We start from the raw sequence: 22,548 nt of genomic DNA, 5'->3' as shown, positions 1-22,548 counted from the left end.
CGACCAGAGGTACGGCGTGGATTCTGTTTTCCTTAGAACAAAGACTCAGATCAGAAACCACCTCCATGTTGCTTAGTAGGGTGCTGTCATCCCTGGCACGGCACCCGGCACGTAGGAGATAAATGAATGAATGAGTGAAAGGTCGAGGCATACACAGGGAGGTCAGTCCGAGGGAGGCCCAGACCCAGGAAGAGCAAACCCAGTGCTGAGAGAGACCCAGGACCCACGATGTTGACGGGGTGAGACAAGCCAGGAAGAGGGGCTCCCCTTGAGGTCTCCAGCAGAGGCCGGGGTGATGGCTTCCACTTCTTATTCTTGGATCTTGTAGCTTTCCCAGCCTCCAGGCATGGCCTCTCTGAGCTACGGGAATTGTTCCTCACGGATTTGCAGAGTAGTCGGGGGGCCTGCAGCTCCAGAAGCAGGAAGCTAAACCTGTGATTCTTTCCCTGTGTGACTTGGGTCAAGCGCCTTCGCCTCTGAATCTTGATTTCCTCTGGGAGAACAGGGGAGGCATCTCTGTCTCCAATTCCAGAAGGTGAGAGTAGGGCCAGCTTCCATACACACGGCTCCTCTAGGAATTTAATGAGATCTAGCCTTTCTTCCCCCCTTCCCATTCCTCCCTCTTTCTCTCCTTCATTCCTTCCTTCTTCCTTCCTCATTGAACAGACATTTATTGAGTATTTGCTGTAAACCAAGTGTGCCCTAACTAGGTGCTCATTAATAAACAGGTAGATGAGCGGGACCCCTGTTTGCAGTCTGGTGGGAGACACAGGCAAAACACAGGTTCCCAAGAACAGTCGATTCAGACGATGATAAGACCATAAAAGCAATAAAACGGGACCAAGAACTAGAGAATGACCAAGGGTAGGATGCGCCACTGGGATTCCGTGGTGAAAGGAGCCTCACAGCGGCTTAGACTTGTTGGCCCAGGTCTGGGTGAACTTATTTCTCTAAGTTCCACCCCAGGCAGGAAGCTGTGGAGCTAAATCAAAGGACCTGGGCAGGGTGGGGGTGGGGGCGGTTGTATTCTAAGAAGAGAAAGTCACCAGGAAGAGTTTTACCCAGAAAAGTGACATGCTCTGTTTCATGTTTTAAAAAGATTTCTGGCTGTTGGGCAGAAAATGAATTCTTACATGTCATATTCCAAATGCCACTCTCAAATGGTATGATTAATCCCCTAGTCGCTGGCAACACATTGGAAATGTGGGTGACATTATATTTGTTGACAATAAGAGGCACTTTTCCTATCCCACGCTGATAAATATGTTCAACAAACTGTTCCTAGTTAACTAAAATGAACAGCGTTTCTTTGTGTCTTAGACGTTTTTTTTTTTCCAAAGAGGATTTGTGTGTTGATGGTAATATTAATAACCAAAGAGCTGGGAATTTCCAAAACCTCTTGACAAGGCAGTAGCTTTTTGGTGATTTCAAGGAGATTGCATTTTGTTCTATAGGCATAAGTGATTACTATTTATCTGATGATTATCTGGCATAAATATTGAATTTCCCACCCAGCCAGAGATCTGTTAGAACAGCAAGCAAGCAACAACAGAAAATGACCAAATAACTATTGATTGCCTAGATTTTTTTAAAAAAGTACTAAAACTTGCCTGTTTCTAGTTTTTTAAGCCATTCGCCTTTTTAAAATCAACTTGAAAAATTAAACTTAACATTGAATTTAGAATTTGGAAATTCTTTGCAGTTCAAATATTTAATAGCATGTGTAATTGCCAGTTACATTCAAGTACTGTGATAAATACAGGGCACTCCATTATCTCATTTGAGCCTCACCAAAATTTACTCTGAGGATGGTCCTTTTTTTTTTTTTTTTTTTTTTTTTTTGATATGGGGGATTGAACCCAGGGATACTTCACCACTGAGCCACATCCCCAGCCCGTTTTTAGATTTTATTTTAAGACAGGGTCTCATTGTGTTGCTTAGGGATTCGCTAAGTGGCTGGGGCTGGCTTTAAACTCATGATCCTCCTGCCTCGGCCTCCTGAGCTGCCGGAATTGCAGGTATACTCTACTGTGCCCAACAGGATGGGCTTTTCTTTCTTCTGTTTTTCAGATGAGAAACCTGAGGCTCAGAAAAGGCAAGAGAAACCTCCAAAGTCACATAGCTGGTGGTCAGTGGGTCTGTTTTATATCGCCTTTCCACTAAGCAAAAAAAAAAAAAAAAAAAAAAAAAAAAAAGAATCCAACATGTACAAAGCGGAGACATTCAGAAGGTTTGTTAGGGCTCTCAGTGTGTCCGAAATAGCCTCTCACTGACGGGACTTGCATCTGAATATTCTTCTCCCTGTGGCCCAGAAGAGGAGGTGAGGTAATTAGTGGGTAGGATCAAGAACTGTCACACTGGACAAAATATGCAGCCCAAATATGAAAACCTTAAAATCCATTTCTCATTTCCTTTTTCAGCAGTAGGTCACCAAAATGATCAAGTTTAGTAAATTTCAACCTTTGGGGATTTAAAAAAGAAAAAAAAAAAAAAACTTGCTGAGAATCTGATAGTTATATAACATGATCCAGAGAAATTAATATGAAATATTCAAAATGCCCCAACGAAGGGCTGTTTAGAAAATAATCATGGGACCTCCACTGGTCCCTGCACAGAACAGTGTGTAAATCTGATGATTCCTTCTGTGCCTCTACAATATGACTCTTGGGAATAAGGGCTTTCTAAAAGGCTCCGCTATGGACTGGTCCTATTACTAGAAGGTAAATAGGAGATGAAAGACCTTGTTGGATTTCAATCTTTTAAGGTTGTAGATGCTTGAAAAGAAATTGTGACATTGCATTTTTTTTCTTTCTCCTTTCAACATTTCTATGTTGGTTGAATTAATGAATCAAATCAATTGGAGCTAAATTTTGAACAAAACGTCAGCTCAGGCAGATTCTGCACCCTCCCTTGTACCACCCCTGTGATTTTGAGTATTGCAAATATCTGTGAACCAAATCTTTTTTACATTTTTTATTCATGATTTCTATATTAAAGAAATATAAAAAATCTATATTAAAAAATTTCTATATTAAAAAAATTTATATTAAACAAATATAATGGAGAGATATGCAATTGTCAACTAGACATTCAAGATTTTTTAAAAAATCCATTCTGGGACAATTTTGTTTCCTAATTTTCTTGGGTAGAGTGTTTCACAGTTCAGAGGAAACAAGAGAAGAATGTTCCCTGAATATAAATAATGAACTCATTATCTATTTTAATTTGGCAATGTAGAGGCAGTCTGAGCTCGCTATTACTCAAATTCTATTTGAAGAAACCAAAATTAATAAATCATTGCTAGCAAGCATAGCAATGCCTCTTTGCAAGCCACTCTGTAGGTTTTGCAGATTCTTATTTCTCTAAGTTCCACCGCAGGCCAGACCCTGGGCTCCATGGAACCATTCCATTCTGATCACCTTGAAGTCTACATTTCCATTTTGAAATATAGCAGGAAATGAGGGTCCAAGATCTGAAAGCAATCCTTTATTAGTGGCCCCACGGCCCAGAGGGAGAATTCCCAAAGTCTGAGCCCCGAGCACAGCAGGGCTTTTACTTTTATACATAAGCAAGTTTGGGGCACATCAAGGCAAGGGAGTTGGTGCGATTCTATTGGAGAGTGCATTCTATGTTCCTTATATGATAAAAACTTGTCAACAGCCTTAGGTCACACAGCATAGGGACTGCCGCAGTCTGGCTGGGCACAATTCAGGAGCCACTTGTCAAAAGAAACTAACTTTATTTTTAGAACCACACAAGATAAACAAAACAGCTCCTCAGGAAAAAACCCTCAGAGCCCAACTGCCACCACTGGCTTCCCACAAGCCACACACCCCAACAACCTCTTCTTCCCACAATCCTCCTGCTCTTGAGGCCGATTGGCTGGGTTGCATGGGCGGAGCCAAAAAAGTCCCCCAATGAGCAGCTCCGTGGTCTGAAAGGGCAGGGAAACAGCCCAATGAGCATCATCGCAGAGGAGCCAATCAGCTAGTTGTTGCTGGGGCCGCTGTGAGCCAATCATCAGCTGGTAGTCTGAAAGGGCAGGGAAACAGCTCAATGAGCATCTCCACAGAGGAGCCAATCAGCTAGGTGTTGCTGGGGCCGCTGTGAGCCAATCATCAGCTGGCAGTCTGAAAGTTTGCTGGAGCCCCTTCGGCTGTGGCTCTCAACATCTCCCCCTCTCTGTTTAAACAAGAAGCATGTGGCTTAGGGACCGTGTCTGCCTTAGGTTGTCCAATAGTACATATGGTCCTTACCCGTTATTGGATGAGCTGACCTCAAGGCATCAGCCTCCTGTCTTAGGTTGGTACCATAGTAATTGGATCTTACCCGTCATTGACTACCAGTCCAGTATACAGCCACACCTGTGTAGAGGTCTTCGTACCAGCGGGGGGGTGAGGTTCTTTGCCTCACCTCTGTTGGCCCCCAAATTTTAGCTGAACGATCATGACAAACAGAAGGGAGGAAGATACACCAAGCCAGTTGATGGCTCCTTTTGGAAAAATTGTACCACCGATGACACCATCAGCATGTATACCCCAACACTACCAGAAGTTGCTGCACCAACAGATAGTTCACAATGCATACAAGTGAGTTCACAATGCATATAAGTGATACATAGTCCAGGCAAGTTCTGCAAGCAGTTCAGTGATGGCTATTGCAGAAGCTGTAGATTGGTTTTATCTTTGTCTTCATGCACTGGGATGAAGATAGGAATTCTGACAATAATGGCTAAAGAAAAATTATATAACATTATATAACATTCCAGAAGGCACTAAAAGAAAACAATTTTCTTAACAATTTACATTGTCTTCACTGAAGATAGGAATTCTGGCAATAATGGCTAAAGAAAAAATTATGTAACGTCCCAGAAGGCATTAAAAGAAAACAATTTTCTTAACAATTTACATTATCTTTAAGAGAATTATTAAATATAATGAAAAGGAAAGGTGAAAGTAAACAAACAGATCTGTTAACCTCCTTTTTTGTTCACATTTTAAAACAATCTTCAACAGCTGTGTACCCAATTTAAATTAAACCATTTAAATCACGTGAATAAAAAAAAAAGAAATTATTTGGATCCATTTTTTCATGAGCGCTCATCATATATGACATATGGACATACGTACATTCAAACACAAAACACAAGTGTGCACACATAATACATATGACACATAACATAATAGTAAAGGCCTTATAACTTTTTACAGGTGAAATCTCCATTGCAATGTTTAAAAACTCTATAGTCAAAAAATAGAACTGATCAGCAAAACATTAACCTAGGTCTGTATGAGCTCAAAAAAAAAAAAAATATGGGAAAGGGCAATAATAAAATAGATATTGAAAAAAGCATTCTGGTTCTGTCGTAGATGTAAGAATAACCAAACTGGAGTTCTGGATATCACATCTTCTTTTTGGTCTGTAGAAATCGCTTTAGTTAATCTGTCTGGAATCCAAATCAGCTGCTGTTCTCCCTGTGGAAACACATAAACAGACCCCCGATTCCAGGCAATCACTGGGTCAGGACCTTAGTTAATCTCTCTGGAATCCAAATCGGCTGCTGTTCTCCCTGTGGAAACACACAAACAGACCCCCGACTCCAGACAATTACTGGGTCAGGACCTTTCCATTGTCCTGTTAGAATATCCTTCCAAAGTACCTTGGGCTTATATACATTTTTTGGACACATATGCCTTTCCGCAGCACTAAGCCCTGATGAATCCAAATTTAAAAAGTTTAGAGTAAAAAGGGTTATTTTAAGTTTATCTTTGGGGAATATATACCCCTTCCCAATTCCTTCTTTTTGCTTTAATAAGTACATTTTAATAGTTTGATGAGCTCTTTCAACAATGCCTTGTCCCTGTGGATTGTATGGGATTCCTGTTATATGAGTAATGCCAAATGATGAGCAAAATTGTTTAAAAGAGGTAGAAGTATAACCAGGGGCATTATCTGTTTTTAACTGTTTTGGAACGCCCACAGTGGCAAAATTTTGTAAGCAATGAGCTATAACATCTTTAGTTTTTTCTCCGGCATGAAGGGAGCCCATCAAAAATCCAGAAGAAGTATCAACTGTAACATGCAAATATTTTAATTTTCCAAATTCTGGCAAGTGTGTGACGTCCATCTGCCAAATATGGTTAGGTATCAATCCTTTAGGATTGACTCCAAGATTAACTTGTGGTAAAAAGGTCACACAATTTTGACATTGTTTTATTATTTGTCTAGCTTGTTCCTTAGTTATTTTAAAACGCTTTTGTAAAGTATTAGCATTGACATGGAACTTTTTATGAAAATTTATAGCTTCTTCTAGTGTAGAGAAAATATGTATGTCATGTGTAGTTTTATCTGCTAAATCATTGCCCAAACTAAGGGCTCCAGGCAATCCTGTATGTGCCCTGATATGTCCTATAAAGAATGGATCTTTTCTGTCCCAGATTAGACTTTGTATAGTGGAAAACAAAGAGAAAATAGTAGAGGAAGGGGAAATCCTACCAGCATCTTCAAGGGATACTATAGCATTAACTATATACTGACTATCGGAAAATAAATTAAATACAGAATTTTTAAACATCACAAAAGCCTGTAATACTGCCTTAAGTTCTACCTTTTGAGCTGATTGTTTGGGTACTAAAAATGTAAAAGTTTGATCAGGTGTAACTATTGCTGCTGTACCATTATTTGATCCATCAGTGAATATATTTGGAGCATTCCCGATAGGTGTTTTTCTTGTCATTTTTGGAAAAATTACAGGATGTGATGACCAAAAAGACAATAAAGGATTAGATGGTAAGTGGTTATCAAATGAAACATTAGATTTGCACATGATTATTGCCCAAGTATTTAACTCATTAGCTAACTCATCAATTTGATTCATAGTATATGGAGTAATAATTTTATTGGGAGAAATTCCAAACACTCCCTTTGCTGCTTTTATTCCTTTGAGTATTAATTGTCCTACAGCCTCAGGATACCTAGTAAGAATAGTGTTAGGAGAATAAGATAAATGTATCCATAATAATGGGCCTTCTTGCCAAAATACTCCTGTAGGAATATTTTTTGTTGGTAGTACAATAAATAATAAAGGCAAACTTATATCAATTCTATCCAAATGCATATTTTCCATATATGTTTCAATGATTTTTAATGCCTTTCTTGCTTCAGGCGTTAACATTCGGGGTGAATTTGGATCTGATGGACCTTTTAGGATATCAAATAAAGGTCCCAACTCTCCTGTTGGTATACCTAGATAAGGCCTTATCCAGTTTATGTCTCCTAATAACTTTTGAAAGTCATTAAGTGATTTGAGTTGATCTACTCGTATTTGAATTTTTGGTGGACGGACCATGGTTGAGGATAATAGAACTCCTAAATAATTAATTGGAAAATTTAATTGTACTTTATCTATTGCTATCTCTAGATTATAATTTTTTAATAAGTTTGTAAGTGTGGCATAACAGTCTAGCAATGTGTTTTTAGCTTTGTGTGCTAATAATACATCATCCATATAGTGAAATATTTGTAGTTCAGGATTTTGATTTCTAAGTGGCTGGATTGCTTTGTCAACATAAATTTGACACATAGTTGGGCTGTTAGCCATCCCTTGAGGGAGTACTTTCCATTCATATCTCTGATCAGGACCTTCATGATTCAGTGCAGGGATAGTAAATGCAAAACGTGGACTATCCTCAGGATGAATTGGAATTGAAAAAAAACAATCTTTAATATCTATAACTAAAACATACCAAGTTTTTGGCAAAGCAGACAATTGAGGAATCCCCGATTGAGCAGGTCCCATAATAACCATCTCATTATTAATGGCTCTTAAATCTTGCAATAATCTCCATTTACCAGATTTCTTTTTGATGACAAAAATGGGAGTATTATGGGGAGATACAGAAGGTTGTATATGTCCTTCTGCTAATTGTTGTTTGACCAGATCATGGGCTGCTAGTATCTTTTCTTTAGTCAGGGGCCACTGAGAAACCCATACTGGTCTTTCTGATTTCCAAGTAATTTTTATTGTCTCAGTGGCCCTTTCTGAAAATCCAACCCATGTCTGTCTGTTCCTTGATCTATTTGTATTGGTGCTGCTATACCTTGTTCTTGTTTTCCTAATCTTTTTCCTTTCCTAAAACCTTGTCTAGTCATAATAGTGGGTGCATTTTGGTTGATGTTATTTGTTAATGTCAAACCTAATTGATCTAGGACATCTCGTCCCCATAAATTTATAGGAAGATGATCCAATACATATGGCTGTATAGTTCCTTCACATCCTTCAGGATCCTTCCAATCTAATACCATTGCACTTCTATGGGGATTAGTCGCCACTCCTAGGCCTCGAAGCGTTTGAGTGGCTTGTTGTAATGGCCAATGTTTTGGCCATTCCTGACTAGATATGATGCTAAGGTCTGCACCTGTGTCCAGTAGCCCATTAAAGTCGTGTCCTTGAATATTTAGTTTTAGCATGGGGCGAGAATCTAAATTTAAAGACAGCATAGCCCAATCTACACCTGTGGAGCCTAATCCCTTGGAACCTCTTTCTATAGCACGACTGGAAAATTTATCATGTAGGCTTGGTATTATTAGTAACTGTGCTATTCTATCTCCTGGTGAAATTACTGATATACCATTTGGAGAACTGGCTATAATTTTTATTTCACCTTCATAATCGGGATCAATTACCCCAGGACTTATCATAAGTCCTTTTAGAGTAGAAGAGCTGCGTCCCAATAATAAGCCTACTGTTCCTTTGGGAAGAGGTCCTTTCACCCCTGTGGGAATGATTTGAACTCCCATCTCTGGAGTTAGTACTGATCTGGCGGAGGCGCAGATGTCCAACCCTGCGCTCCCTCTGGTTTGTCTGATGAGGGATCTGATGGACAATGTGTCCTGGGCACTACCCTGATGGGGTTGCTGGGTTCCTCCAGTGCTCCGTATATTTGTGGTTTTGGGCCCCGGAGCATTGGGCCCCCCTGTCCATTTTTTGGCAATGGAGCCCAATGCCTTTCTCCACGATATCGTGGATAAACACTTGGTCCTTGTTCGTTTTTTGATAATGGAGTACCCTCTATGGTGGTTTGAGAACGGCATTCATTAGCCCAATGTCTCCCTCTACGGCATCGTGGGCAAATACCCGGTATTCTACTCCTTTGATACCTAGTTTTGTTAAACCCTCCTCCTATGGGGCAATTCCTTTTAAAATGTCCTGTTTGTTCACAATTGTAGCATGTTCTTGGCCTGGAATCTAAAGCCTGTTTTACTGCAGCTGCCACAATTTGCCCTTGTTCATTAATGTCTCTGGCATCTAAAGCCTGTTTTACTGCAGCTGCCACAATTTTCCCTTGTTCATTAATGTCTCTGGCATCTAAAGCCTGTTTTACTGCAGCTGCCATGACTTGCTCTTGTTCATTAATGTCTCTACATAATTTAATATATGTGTTTAAATCTTCATGTTTCCATGGTCTAATGATATCTCTGCACCAACGATTCGCTTGGTCATAAGCCAGTTGTTTTATTAATGGCATTGCTTGTTCTGTATTCCCAAAAACTCTGGTAGCTGTTTGAATAAGCCTATCTACAAATTCAGCATAAGATTCATTAGTTCCTTGTATTATCTTAGATAATTGACCTTGTAAACCTCCATGTCCTTGTAAAGTCTTCCATGCCTTAACTGCATCTACAGCAATTTGTAAATATACACCAGGATCATATGCAATTTGTTGCTGCTGATCCTCATAAGGTCCCTTTCCTAACAACATATCTAGATTTCTCTGAGGATAACCAGCTGCTGCATTTCGCCTAGCCGTCTCCTTGCAAAATTCCTCATTGGCAACCTTCCATAACAGGTATTGTCCTCCATTTAGCACAGCTTTACACATATTAGCCCAATCTGCTGGCGTCATGTTCAAGTTGGTAATGGATTCGACCAAGCTTACAGTGAAGGGTGCTTGAGGACCATAGGTTGTTACAGCCTCTTTTAGCTGCTTCACTGTTTTGAAATTTAAAGTATGGTAAACTCGCTGCCCTCCTACCTCAAATACAGGGCATGTTAATACTTGAGATCCTGTCTCAGGATCTGAACTATCCACTGCGGGGGTTGGGGGCCTCTCAGCATATGAAGGTGGCCTTGTCAGTTGGACACTTACGTCCTCTGGTGATAGAAAGGTGTTAGTAGCAGTCTCCTGTAGAGGTGGTGCTGTTGGTTGGACACGTAAGCCCTCTGGTGATAGAAAGGTTTTAGTAGCAGTCTCCTTTTGTAACTTTCCCCCTGATGGCTTTTTCTGCTCTAAACTTTCTTTCTCTGTCTGATTAGCTCGAAAGACCTTCTCTTTTCCTTGAATCTTTTCCTCTTTCTGACTAACTTGAGAGACCTCCTCATTTACTTGAATCAATATGTCTTCTCCTTCCTCTACCTTTGTCTGAATTGAAGGTTTTGGACTAAGCAAACCAGATACGAACGCCCACAATGCCAATGTGCCAGCTGGCAGAGTTCCTGGGCTGTTCTTTTCTATTCTTTTTAAATCTTCACCATGATGGTTCCATTGTGATATATTTAACAACTCCTCCTTAAAAAGCCATGGGCTACATTTTTGCATTGTATCAACGTATGCCCTGACTGCTCTTGATTTTACTGGGATGCCTCCTTCCTCTAACAATTTACTTAACACTCTTTCGGTTTGTTTTTTACTAATTTCTGATCCCATATTTCTACTATAATACAACCCAACAAGATGACGCCAAACAAAACCGAGACAGAATGAAATAAAAATGGAACCACACAAAATCATTATAACCTTTCTATCCTCCTTACATGTGCATCCGTCCTTTCTCCCTATCTGTTCCTCAGACGTAAATAGTTTTTCCTCAGAAGTGAGCGGTTTTTCTTCCGTCTCACTCATCTCCAGGGACAGGCAACTTAAAACAAAAATGAAGCAAAACAAAAGAGGAATTTTAAAATGGCTCCCCATCCTCTCACCCTGCCCTCAGGGGCGAGCGGTTTACTTACCCTCAGTCGCTCCCCGTACGGGCCACCAAATGCCGCAGTCTGGCTGGGCACAATTCAGGAGCCACTTGTCAAAAGAAACTAACTTTATTTTTAGAACCACACAAGATAAACAAAACAGCTCCTCAGGAAAAAACCCTCAGAGCCCAACTGCCACCACTGGCTTCCCACAAGCCACACACCCCAACAACCTCTTCTTCCCACAATCCTCCTGCTCTTGAGGCCGATTGGCTGGGTTGCATGGGCGGAGCCAAAAAAGTCCCCCAATGAGCAGCTCCGTGGTCTGAAAGGGCAGGGAAACAGCCCAATGAGCATCATCGCAGAGGAGCCAATCAGCTAGTTGTTGCTGGGGCCGCTGTGAGCCAATCATCAGCTGGTAGTCTGAAAGGGCAGGGAAACAGCTCAATGAGCATCTCCACAGAGGAGCCAATCAGCTAGGTGTTGCTGGGGCCGCTGTGAGCCAATCATCAGCTGGCAGTCTGAAAGTTTGCTGGAGCCCCTTCGGCTGTGGCTCTCAACAAGGGACTTTCACTGCACTAAGCCTAAAGGGGGATTGTTCTTTCCCCCTTGCTGTATTTCCTGCTTCTGTTACTGTGGTTAGAAGATACTATTAGCCACCACAAGCCTCTAAGGTTAAATTCAGTAAAGCAGAGCTGCTGTGTGTCCGCGTGCAAAACCACAGCCTGTCAGCTCTTAGACTACCAAAGTTCCCATCTTGCTCTACCAGAGAAATGTCTGTCTACACAAATACAAATGTGTGTGTGTGTGTATGTGTGTGCACATGCAGGTGTGCGGGAGATGAACTTAGGAAGTATCTTTCTTAACAGCACAACATACTTTCAACAAATTGAATAAATATCTTTTAGCACATAAGATGGCAGGCACATGCTGGGGGTTGGGGACAGAGGCAGTGATCTCCCCCCCCCTCCCATGCACTAGCACAACTAACAGTGTAGGAAAATGGTGTATTGTTTGTGGCCACCTTGACTACACTTTCCAATGTCTAGCTCAATTCTCCGCAGGGAGGAAACTTAGGTTCCCTATTAGTAAAGTGGAGAGGACAAAATGTAACGGAAATTTCCTTCTGTGGTGACAATTGAATTTTAATACACTCAATACATAAACAAGTCAGAGAGAAAGGCCCCATTGTATGGAAAAGTACAAGTAGAAACTTTTGTCTTTCCCTTAGTTCTTTTTTGCTCAATTCCAAGAATATATTGATGGGGGGGTATACTGACGCTGAGAGGCTTGGAGATGAAACTGCTTTTGACTCAGCCCAGGTTGGAACTGAAATGTCCAGGATTCAGGCTACCGACACAAGGGCATTTATCTGAAGACAAGCATCCTCGAGGTCTAGCAGATGGGGGTGTGGAAGTACCATCCATGTCCAAAGGACGTTCCTGGGGACACAGGAAGGCTGTCCTAGAAGGGAGCTTGCATACTGGGTTGCTTCATGTTCCGCCCCGAGGGATGTTGGGTACAGTCTGATGGTGACCCTGTGCCGCAACAGAGATGTCCCAGGTGCACTGATCCTTGACAGCGCGCAGTGAGGGAGTCTTGCCTTTAAGACAAACTTTCCAATCCCTTCTGCAAGCTGAAGGCTTCAACCTTGTTGCCATCTTTTATTTTTTCTATTAGTGCTTTTTGGTATATGTGACAGGAGGATCTATTTTGATATATTTTTACAAACATGGAATGTATCTTATTCTATTTAGGATCCCAGGCTTGTGGATATATACCATATGGCGTTTCACTGGTTGTGTGATCATATAGGAACATAGGAAAGTTCTGTCCGATTCACTCCACTGTCTTTCCCATTTCCATCCCCCTCCCTTCCCTTCATTCCCCTTTGTCTAATCCAGTGAACTTCTGTTCTTCCCCTCCACCATTTGTTGTGGGTTGGCATCCACGTATCAGAGAGAACATTCTGCCTTTGTTTTTTTAGGATTGGCCTATTTCACCTAGCAAGATAGTCTCCAGTTCCATCCATTTATCAGCAAATGCCATCATTTCATTCTTATTTATGGCTGAGTAATATTCCATTGTGTATAGAGACCACGTTTTCTCTATCCATTCATCTGTTGAAGGGCACCAAGGTTGGTTCCATAGCTTAGCTATTATGGCTTGAGCTGCTATAAACATTGATGTGGCTGTGTCACAGTGTGCTGATTTTAAGTCCTTTGGGTATTAACCTAGGAGTGGGATAGCTGGGTCAAATGGTGGTTCTATTCCAAGATTTCTGAGAAATCTCCATACTGCTTTCCAGAGTGGTTGCACCAATTTGTAGTCTCACCAGCAATGTAGGAGTGTGCCTTTTCCCCACGTCCTCGCCAACATTCACTGTTACTTGTATTCTTGATAACTGCCATTCTTGTTGCAGTGAGGTAAAATCTCAGTATAATTTTAATTGCATTTTTCTAATTGCTAGAGGTGTTGACTATTTCTTCATAGAATCGTTGGCCACGTTTCTGCATCTTCAGTGACCTGAACCCCCGTTGCTGGGGCTGACTCTCAGTTCTCACCACAATGGGCATGCTCCTGGGTCTGATCCCTGACCAGAACTGTCACTTCTACCCTGTATGATCCTAAACATGGGCTTTGGGAAAACAGGCCTCTCCCCAGATTTTGATCGTAACATAAAAATATGCCTTGTGAGGCTCTGCTGGTATAAAGGGGAACCTTGTTCCCATCGATGAGATTTTTTAGAACCAGCTTAAAATCACCCGTCAAGCAGGGAACAGGGAAACAAATGGTCACAGTACCCTTGGTTCATTCCATGACCTGCTGAGAAATCACTGAAAGTGACAAGTGAGAGAATTAGCTGCTAAAAGACCCTGGGAGAAGCCAGCAGGAAGTGACCTACCATGAGACTATAATGGCCAGCAAATATGTGATTCCTAAAAATAATTAGAAGCATTATGCGTGTGAGTGTGTGTGTGTGAGTGTGTGTGTGTGTGTGTGTGTTTCTTTTTCCACAATATGGGAGATTAAGAGCAAGAGGTCTGAGGCCTGATAGGCTCCATTTCAAGTCCCTTATGTCACTAAGTCTCCTCACTTCTACAGGAAGGGTACTATAAGATAATAGTCTTCTTCCTCGTGTTGGTAAGTTTAAGTGAGATGATATGTAAATGCATTGAACATTATGCTCGGCCTAGTAGATGCTCAGTAAATGTCAGCTGACAATTAGCATCCAGCAGTGGTAGACATAAAATCCCTATCAGCAGCCAGGCACAGTGGCACACACCTGTCATCCCAGTGGCTCAGAGGCTGAGGCAGGAGGATCTCGAGTTCAAAGCCAGCCTCAGCAACTTAGTGAGGCACTAAGCAACTCAGTGAGACCCTGTCTCTAATTAAAAAAATTTAAAAATGGGCTGAGGATATGGCTTACTGGTTAAGCACTCCTGGGTTCAATCCTCGGTACCAAAAGAAAAAAAAAAAAAACACAATCCCTACCAGCTTTCTAGGTAGGGTAAGCGCCCAAGGAAAGGTTTGTGCTTTCAACCTACTAGATAATCTCCGTTCCCATTCCCCAGAACTCACTGTCTCCCTGTCTAATGGTCTCTAATGACTGTCCCACTGGATTCGACAAATCCCTGTTGAACGAATAAAGGAAGGACGTGAGCACAGGGAGACAGCGGTTTGGGAAAGTTACAGGAATTCAGTCCACACCCCAAACAACTTGGAGCTGGGTAGCAGAAAGCCTGGGTCGGGGTTTGGCCACTTCTCTGTGCCAACTCTGTGATTCTTTCCAAGATGCCTGAGCTCCAATTTTTCTGTCTGTGAAATGGGAAGATCTACCGGGGAGAAAAAGAAACTGAAAAGGTAGCATTTGAAAACGCATAAGCGCCCAGGATTTTACAGTGATTTATCTTGTAAATGATATGAGCACAGTAAGCAGTAGGTATGCTCGTGGTGTGTGTGTGTGTGTGTGTGTGTGTGTGTGCAAATGCACACCCAAATGTACTCATTACTTTGTACACAGCACATAGGGCTAACAAAAAAAAAAAAAAAAGTTTTTTTTTAAATAGAAAGTCGATCTAAAACCAGACAATGGCCAGTGTTTCGTATTGGGAAGAGAAAAAGTTGGAGCAAGATGATTAAAGTCCCTTTCGACTGGTTAAATGGGATTTGAAACAGAACCTATAGAAGATGATCAGGTAACGAGAAAACGTGCTGAGAACTATAATTCGCCAGCTGCCCTCTGATCTTCCCAGCCAGTTTCATAATAGCTATCAGAAATTCAGTGACAGCACTATGTTCCCCGACACCCTAAATATTTCCCACTTTGCTTTTGGAAGCAGCTGGGTCGCTGTCCTTAGGATGTGACACAGAGCCACTCCCAAATATATTGCTAGGGGCTTTAGTCCTGTTTTATTCCACCCCTGGTGAAAGATACTGTTAATAATTTCAAAAGTCGGATTACCAGATGACTGGCATCGTCCGGTGGGACCTGCAGATGAATATGTGCTACCCTTAGCAGAATGTCTCCTTTTCTATACAGAATCACATTATGATGATCCCAACTGCAGTAACTTTGCCCTCTGCTTGGTTCTGTGGCAAATGTTAGAATATCCCAGGACAAGGTTTGAAAACCAGGGAGTTTTAAAAGCCTTTCTATTGATCAGCGTTCAGGGAACAGCTCCGTCATTGCTGGGACTTTGTAAAATGCCTGATTCACATATTTCAAGGTGGAAGCAGAAGGAATACTGGTTTAGAATCCGTTTAGTATAAATTCTCAGCCAAACATTAGATGAGATGGTGTGGCCATTTTTGTACAAACATTCAGCTGGAAATTAAAGGATGCAGCCAGGAGTGGTGGCACCCACCTGTAGTGCCAGGCGCTCGGGAGGTTGATACGGGAAGATCGCAAGTTCAAAGCCAGCCTCAGCAAAATAGTGAAGCCCTAAGCAACTCAGTGAGACCCTGTCTCTAAATAAAATACAAAAAGCATTGTGGATATGGCTCAGGGGTTGAATGCACATGGGTTCAATCCCTGATACCAAAAAAAAAAAAAAAGACATTAAAGGATACTGTTATTTTCAAGCTGCAAGGTGGAAATGTGAGGTAGTCCTTAATGTGAGCTCCTCCTAATCTACTTGCAGTTGAGACAATCTCTGCTCTCCTGGTGGATGCCAAATGACCTCAGGCAAGCTGACTGCTCATGTCAAGTGTCACTTTCTCTTCTAAAAACTAGTGACAGTATTATCTAAGAGAGCTGCAATCAGAATTAATTGAGATACAGCTAGCTAAAGAACTAGCCCACTGCCTAGAGGTTGGAAAATGTCATCAGTTCTTAACAAAGCAGTACCAGTTTGTCCCTTTCCAGTTCCCTGAAGAGATAGGTACATTGACAATTTTTCCAGGTCCTAAAAAACAGATCTGAAAACTGCAGGTGCTTAGTAGCTCCTTGCAGTTAATTGGCGTATCCCTGAAATGCTTTAAATAGCCCCATTTAGGCCTTGGTACCAAAAGTTGCTTTTTTTTCTTACCCCCTCAAGGAAACTACTTTAAAATGGAGGGCTTTCGTTGATAGAATGCAGTATGCAGTAAAACCCAGCCAAATTCAATTACCCCTTGATTGGGTCAGGTCAGCTGAGAAGGGAATCATACATTTGAAATCAACAAATTGGATTTGGTAACTTTCGCAGTCTCAGCAATTGCTCTCTGCAAGATCAGAGGGATCCCCAGCTTCCAGATGCTGGCCACTGATAGGCTCTATCTCTATGAGACAGTTTCCCACCTAGTTTAGGTTCTAAAATTAATGAGACCTCATTCTACAGTGATTATAGCTGCAAAACACATGCTGACTATAAATTCCCCTCTTTCAAATTAATATATATAGCAGTCATATATATATATATATATATATATATATATAGAGAGAGAGAGAGAGAGAGAGAGAGAGCACGGTTTTTATATACACACACATACATGCCATATTTATATATAAACATAACTGTTACTTAAGAGAAGCTTCTTGTGTATGTGTGTTGGCAGCATTCAAAACACTGAATGACATGAATTATACTCAATCTCAGTGTAGTTTTAATTTGCATTTCTCTAATTGCTAGAGGTGTTGATCATTTTTTCATATATTTGTTGACTATTTCTTCTGCCATACTCTTCCTTTATAAATTGTCCTCCACCCCTTTCATTAGATTAGGCACTGGTTTAGAACGTCACTTCCATTTGGTCTCTTTCTTCTCACCTCATCCCAGCAGAGTTATTGGGCTAACTGCTCAGATAGTAATAAGTCAAGCAGATTTTAAAAAATTTTTTATTTGTTCTTTTTAGATATAAGAGTAGAGTGTATTTTGACATGTCATACATACACAGAGTATAACTCCTCATTCTTTTTTTAAAATTTTTTTTCAGTTGTAATTGGACACAATACCTTTATTTTGTTTATTTATTTTTATGTGGTGCTGAGGATCGGACCCAGAGCCTCACACATGTGAAGCAAGCACTCTACCACTGAGCCACAACCCCAGCCCCTATAACTTCCCATTCTTTTGATTGTACGTGATGTGGAGTTTCACTGGTTGTGTATTTATATATGAACATACGAAAGTTATGTCCGATTCATTCCACTGTCTTTCCCATTCCTCTCCCCCTCCCTTCCCTTCATTCCCCTTTGTATAATCCAATGGTCTATTCTTCCCTCCTGCACTTATTGTGTGTTAGCATTCACATACCAGAGAGAACATTCTGCCTTTGTTTCGGGGGGGATTGGTTTATTTCACTTAGCATGGTAGTCTCCAGTTCCATCCATTTACCAGCAAATGCCATCATTTCATTCTTCTTTAAGGCTGAGTAATATTCCATTGTGTATAGATACCTCATTATCTTTATCCATTCATCTGTTGAAGGGCACAGGTTGGTTCCATAGCTTAGCTATTGTGGATTGAGCTGCTATAAACATTGATGTATCTGCATCACTATAATATGCTGATTTTAAGTCTTTTGGATATACTGAGGAGTGAGAAAACTGGATTAAACGGTGGTTCCATTCCAAGATCTCTGAGGAATCTCCATAATGCTTTCCAGAGTGGTTGCACCAGTTTGCAGTCCCACCAACAACTTATGAATGTACCTTTTCCCCCACATCCTCGCCAGCATTTATTGTTACTTGTATTCCTGACAATTGCCATTCTGACTAGAGATGAAATCTCAGTGTAGTTTTAATTTGCATTTCTCTAATTGCTAAAGATGTTGATCATTTTTTCATATATTTGTTGACTGACTATTTCTTCTGTGAAGTGTCTGTTGAGTTCCTTTGCCCATTTATTGATTGGGTTATTTGATTTTTTGGTGTTAAGTGTTCTGAGTTCTTTATATATCCTGGAGATTAATGCTGTATCCCAGGTACAGGTGGCAAAGCAGATTTTTAAGTTGTTATTTTGTTTGTTTGTTTGTTTTTGTCATGTGCACATTAGCACAATTAACAATTTCTACAAGTCATCGCAGTGAGTTAGCCAGGGAAAAAATACTGCTGTTCAACTGATGGTCCTGAAAAAGAAGAGTTATTTACTCTCCCACTCCTGATGTTCCCTGCACACAGATTCAGACCCAGATTCCACATTTGAGCCAAGGGAACTGTCACCGTGGAGACCCACTGATCTTGGGGTGGGTCACTGGGCCAGCAGGCGTGCACGTCTCCAGATTCGTAGCAACAGGTGACACAGCTTTGTTTTACGTGATGGTTACCCTAAGAAAATCTTGCCAACCTTTGTCTTCAAATAAAGGCCCATGTCAATAACATGACCCACGAGGCCCCCCCAGTGGGGACCCCTGGCTACTATTCTCTTTCCACCCCACCCATCCTTTTTCCAATTACCCAAGTCATATTGCATCTCTCTTTTATATATATATATGGGATTGAACTCAGGGCAGTTGACCACTGAGCCACATCCCCAGCCCTATTTTGTATTTTATTTAGAGACCGGGTCTCACTTGAGTTGCTTAGGGCCTCACTAAGTTGCTGAGGCTGGCTTTGAACTCGCGATCCTCCTGTCGCAGCCTCTCAGCCTCCCAAGCTGCTGGGGTTAAGAGGTGTGCACCACTGCGCCTGGCTATATTGCATTTCTTCATGTGCTGAGCTTCTTGCCTACACAGGAATGGGATAAATCATCTTCCTTATGTGTTCGCTAAGAGTTTTAATGAGATATAACTCACATGTCACACGATTCATCATTTCAGATGTACAATTAAATAGCTTTTCGGCAGAGTTGAGCACCCTTTCCCACGATGAATTCTAGAACACCGTCAGTATCCCCCAAATGGTTAGACCGCTTAGTCATCATCCCCACTTCTCCCAACCCCCGGCCCTAACCAACACTAACCTGCTTTTTTGGCCCCATAGATTTGCCTATTCTGAATATTTCACATAAATAGAAACATAGGACACATGGCCTCTTGTGTCTGGTTTTTTTTTTTTTTTTTCCTCTCACTGTAGCACTTTCAGGGTTCTTCCTTGTTGTGGCATGTATTAGTGCCTCGTTCCTTTTTTATTGACAAATGACATCCCAACCTCTGGATACACTGCACCCTTTGATCAGTTGACGGACATGTGACTTATTTCCACTTTGGGGCTGTTATGAATAATGTCGTGCGGACATTCTGGCCCAAATTTTATGTAACCAAATAGTATGTCTCTCCCATATGCATCTCAGGGGTGAAATCGGATCCTATGATGCCTCTGTGTATGACTATTTGAAGAACTGCCAGGGTCTGTCTTCCAAAGTGGTCACTCCATTTGACGTTCCCATGGACCACGCATGCACGCTCCGATTTCCCCACATCCCCGCCAACGCCTGTTATTGCCATCCTGTAATCTTGTCTGGTGTTGTCAACCTAGGGGGTGCCAAATGGGATCTTACTGTGCTTCCTTTCCTGACTTTAGATCCGGGTAATTTCTACTCATGTTCAAGCTGCAGAGTAAGGGTGGCTCTCGCAAGGGAGGTTTACCCGGACCCTCCCACCCCCAGACTGGGCAAGGGCTCCTCTCAGAAAACCCATCATCTCTCTGTAAAGGAAATAGCTTCGTTCGAGCTAAACAGAGATCACTCCATCTCCTTATTCCTCACCCCACCCCAGCATCAGCCATTGGGTAAAGCATAGAGTTGCTGACTGTCAAAAAATGTGTTAAGTGAATGACATTAAACACAGGGAAAAAGTGTGAACTCCGGATCACCTGTTTCAGAATTGACATGAGTACCTACCTCTTCAATCTCCCTCATTTTTAAATATTCCTACAGATCAAAGTGTTGAGGAATATTTCCATATACCCAGCAAGGCAGAAAAGGGGCTCTGCCAAATAACCACCTCCTGAATTTTACTGCAGCTGAACACCTAGTGTTTGTTAAGGAAAAGTCTGTGGACAAGCTCCATAGCTACAAGGAAAATCAAAAGGACTTTGTAGATAGTTCTCTCTTTAGTCAAGCAGTAAACAAACAAACAAACAAACAAAAAAACGAATGCTTTAAAGAAATAAAGAAATTGGCTGGGCACGGTGGTGTACACCTTTAATCCCAACAGCTCAGGAGGCTGAGGCAGGAGGATGGTGAGTTCAAAGCCAACCTCAGCCACTTATCGAGGAAGTAAGCAACTCAGGGAGACCCTGTCTCTAAATAAATAAATAAATAAATAAATATTAAAATAAAATGAAAAGGGCTGGGGGTGTGGCTCAGTGGTAAAACACCCCTAGGTTCCATCTCCAAAAGGAAGGAAGGAAGGAAGGAAGGAAGGAAGGAAGGAAGGAAGGGAGGGAGGGAGGGAGGGAGGAAGGAAGGAAGAGCAAGCCAGACATAGTGGTCCATGCATATAATTTCAGTGATTCAGGAGACTGAGGCTGGAGGATCACAAGTTTGAGGCCAGCCAAGGACCCAACCAACTTCGTGAGACCTTGTCTCTAAATAAATAAATAAATAAAAAGCACTGAGGATGTAGCTCAGAGGTTAAGCACCTGTAGTTTCAAGCCCTGGTACCAGAAAGAAAAAAAAAGAAAGAAAGAAAAAAGAAAAGAAAGAGAAAAAGAAAAAAAATTAAGTGAACTGAATTTTTGTCTGCTCTAGCTGCCATCTAGGCTCTCTCCTACAGGTTTCAGTAAGTCTGAAATGGGACCCTTGAATGTATGCTAGAATGCTTAGAGTTTCTAAGACCATTAGTCCACAGGTTTCACTTTGGAAAAAAAAATTCCTGCTATTTAATGTCTTCATTACTTAATATAAACAGGTTAACATAGACAGAAAAGGTCCGACTCTGAACTCAGAAGCAGATTTAAATCCCTGGCTCAATAATCATGAGCTACGTTCCTTAGGAAGAATTACCTGACTCTTGTATGCCTCGGTTTCCTCATCTGCAAAGGGAAAGTGCTGTTAAGTTACTACATTATCAGGTTCATTGTGGGCATTAAATTCAGTCATGTGTTCAAAGCCCAAGTGTTTGTTGCATAAGAAATGTTCCAATATGTTGGTTGTCATTATCATTATTACTTAATCATGACCATTGCTATCTAAATTGGAAGAAAATGTGCACAACAATCTATTTGAAAAAGATCAAAATTTGCTTAGTAAAAAAAAAAAATTCTAAGGATAAGTTGTGAATTTTCAGGTGCATAATTTTCCAAGTGATGCTTTATTGGTATAAATAAGCCTCCTTCATGTTTTTTGTCCAGGTGTCTCCCTCCTGGTCCTTTCTGGAGAACTGGTTTCTAGACTGAGTTCCACTTGACCACTTTGTTCTAGTTCACACCATGAACTATTGGATGTCACCTTCCTTAGGTGACATTGGCTAAGCAGGAAGCATCACCCCAGCATCTTATTTTTCTCTACCAAGCAATCTATTAAGCCTGGGTGCTGTCCTGATAGAACTTTCTTTTTAAAGTAGAAGTTTTAAAACCCCAATCTAATTAGGACTATCAGACTATCAGTCATCCTGATAGACAGACTCGAGAATGCTCACTCACATTGGGGGCTGGGGCGGTGGCTCAGTGGCAGAGCACTTGCCTAGCATGTGTGAGGCACTGGGTTCCATCCTCAGCATCATGTATAATCAAATAAAATAAAGGTCCATTAACAACTAAAAAAAATATATTTTTTTCTAAAAAGAATGCTCATTTACTTCTCCAAATACTGAGTGCCTAACAGAGGCTGAATTTGGGGGATACTGAGAAGAAAACCAAGATGCCCCACTATCATGGAGATAAGTGACGCATTCATGACCAGTCATTGCCTGGTGATGAGTGCTGCAAATAAGATTAAACAGTGTGATGTGGTGGAAGATGTCTACAGCAAAAGAGCTACTTTTTATATTATTGTTATTGTTATTATTATTATTATTTGGTTCTGGGGATTGAACCCAGGGGCACTTAACCACTGAGCCACATCCCCAGCTCTTTTATTTTTTAAATTTTTTAATTGTAGATGGACACAATACCTGTATTTTATTATTTTATTTATTTATGTGGTACTGAGGATTGAACGAACCCAGTGCCCCACACATGCAAGGCAAGCATGCTACCACTGAGCCACAACCCCAGTCCC

The 22,548-nt window shown here is 41.3% G+C and overlaps 1 protein-coding gene across 1 annotated transcript in view; it reads left to right on the top strand.

Annotated features, from left to right (window-relative positions):
- Positions 1 to 22,548, top strand: part of Synpr (synaptoporin) — a 191,470-nt gene that overhangs the window by 104,624 nt on the left and 64,298 nt on the right. The window lies entirely within an intron of this gene.

This window comes from Callospermophilus lateralis, chromosome 1 (assembly GCF_048772815.1).
Source record: "Callospermophilus lateralis isolate mCalLat2 chromosome 1, mCalLat2.hap1, whole genome shotgun sequence".
Lineage (NCBI taxonomy): Eukaryota > Metazoa > Chordata > Mammalia > Rodentia > Sciuridae > Callospermophilus > Callospermophilus lateralis.
Note: the sequence above shows the minus strand (reverse complement) of the source record. Positions and strands in the feature narration are given on the sequence as shown.